This window comes from Prionailurus viverrinus, chromosome C2 (assembly GCF_022837055.1).
Source record: "Prionailurus viverrinus isolate Anna chromosome C2, UM_Priviv_1.0, whole genome shotgun sequence".
Classification (NCBI taxonomy): Eukaryota; Metazoa; Chordata; class Mammalia; order Carnivora; family Felidae; genus Prionailurus; species Prionailurus viverrinus.
The window spans coordinates 7,114,167-7,116,773 of NC_062569.1; positions in this window are offsets into that span (position 1 = coordinate 7,114,167).

Consider the following 2,607-nt stretch of genomic DNA (forward strand, 5'->3'; position numbering starts at 1 on the left):
GGGTGACCTCTCCTGCCTGGACGCTCTGGGGTGGAGATGATGGCGAAGGCCCTTCTTGAGCCACAGGTGCTTATGTAGAGCGGGCCAGAAGGGGTCTACCTGCCCTGTACCTTTCCAGGGAAGAAAAATGAGAGGAAAGCAGGTTGAAGGAAGCTTCCTACAGCCCTCGTCCTTCCTGCATGCATTGAGTGTGCGCCTGTGTGCGCTAGGTATCTGGACCGCTGGCACCAAGCTTCCAGTGGCTTCCCAGTGTCCTCAAGATGAAGTCGCAACTCTGTGGGGCCTACAAAAGCCAGATAACCTGGCCCGTGCCCACCTTTGCAGCCTGGCTTCTCTCTCTTCATGGTCCCACCCCCCCGCTCCCTTCCCTGCTCCTCCATTTCAGCATCTCTAATCTGTGTACGTGGCCTTTTACATCTACGTACATTCTACACGTGATATTGGTACTGATGCGTGTAGTTTTAATTTACACAGGAGGTATTCTGTTCTAAGTCTCGTTAAGTTTCTCCCAGCCTTATCCCTGCGCTCCCACCCACACTCTCGATAATCACTCCAGCCCAGGTTGTCAGTGATCAGTTTTTGGTCTGTGTCCTCCTCATCCTGATTCAGACTTCCAAAGATGCTCCTCTCCAGCCTACCCTTTACCTTGCACTCAGTTGTGTTTTACTTGTGGGTTTCCTTGTGTTTTCTAGGAGTCGTGGGAGGGCAGGGGCTGTGTCTCACTCCCCTCGGTGCTCGGTAAGAACCAGCTGAATAAATTAAGTTTACCTAGGAAACGTGCACTTGGCGCTCTAGGGGAGTGCTGGGCTGGAAGTGGAGACAGAAGGGTCATCAGCATACAGCGGTGTAAGGAAGCTATGGGTGTGGCTGAGACAGCTCAGGAGGGAGTTTAAAGGCTACAGAGCTGGGTGTCAGTTGTTAGAGGTGACTCAGCCCTTAGGGTATGGTGGCAGGTGGCCACCCACCCACCACCACCCCCTCAGACAGTCAGCCCTGTCCTCCCTGTGGCTGCTGGTTGCAGACCTTTTTGGTTCCAAAGAATCCTTTTTTCCACTGCCGCCTCCTTCCTGCCTCTAATCCCTTCCCTTGGTCAGGTCCCCAGGAGAAAAGGGGGTTTCTATGATGACCTACAGTGGAGTGGAGTTCTAGTTCTCTCTCTCTCTCTCTCTCTCTCTCTCTCTCTCTTTCTCTCCCTCTCTCTCTTAACTTCAGTCTTCCAACTTGTAAAATGGAGGCATTGGACCAGAGAACTGCACCAGCTTCAACATTCCTTGAGTTAATTTTCTAGAAGACGCTGCCTGCTGATCAACTGGGCAGGATTGAACACTGGAGTTAATAGGGGGTCTCTCGGGCTGCCCAGGTTTGCATCCCGCTGGGCTGTGTATTGGGGAAACCAGATGAGACAGAGGCCAGGGCAGGGAGTTGGCAAGGGCTGGAGTGGAGACTTAGAGCAGGGGACCCAGTGGGTAATGGGGCTTGGGGGGGGGGGGCAGGAAAGGAAGAGAATAAGAGAAAATATAGGAAAACAAAAATAATCCAATAAGTGATGTGTTTTCTCCAGCAAAGTGTCTCCCTGTCCTGGGATGGGCTCTCCAGATGTTCCCCAGATGTTGTTGGTGATGGGAAACATCTCCCTCTGGGATCCCAACTAAGCTCTTCCTGTTCACGGGGAAGTGCAGGGTCTGTTCCAAGGCAAGGAGGGTGGGGTCTGGAGCAAATCGTCTGTGACTGTGGCACATACATAGGCAGAAACACACCCACACATCCTCGGGGAATTTCTGAATACTTAACAATTGAGTCCAAAAATTTTCTCAAACATTCAGCATCCCTGGACCACCCATTTTAGGTAAATAAAAAAAAAATGTTACTAGTTTTAAATACATATTTTTCAAAGTTATAAAGGAATGGCCCCATCAGAAAAATTAAAAAAAGAATAATGCCAAGATCTGTCATGAATGAGGCAGACCTATCATGCATTTGGGGTGGGAGGGTGAATTTATGCAATCACTTTGGAAAATCGTGTGGCAGGAACATCGGCTGAGCATAGGTAAGGTCTACAATCCTCCAACTCCACTTCTCAGTGTATACCCAGGAGGGAAACAAAGTGCTTATGTCCACCAAAAGACGCTTACAAAAATTGTATAGCAACTTTATCCCCAACAACCTAGAACTGGAAACAAACCCAGATGTCCAATGGATGAATGGAAACAAACTGTGATTTATCTTGCAATGGAATGTTACACAGCAATGAAAAAGAACAACCGCTCGCCCCATGAGATGACAGGGTGAGTCTTTCAAATATTATATTGACTGAAAGAAGCCAAGCACAAAAGAGCAAAAACTATAATTCCATTTATTTCTATGGCATTTAAGCAGTAGAACTAAACAGGGATAGAGAACATTACCTTAGAGGGTATTGATGGGGAAGGGCCATAAGGGAGGCTTCTGCCAGGGCGCCTGGGTGGCTCAGTCGGTTGGTTAAGTGTCGACTTCGGCTCAGGTCATGATCTCACAGTTCATGGGTTCAAGCCCCACGTCGGGCTCCGTGCTGACAGTGCAGAGCCTGCTTGGGATTCTGTCTCTCTGTGTCTCTCTCTCTCTGCCCCT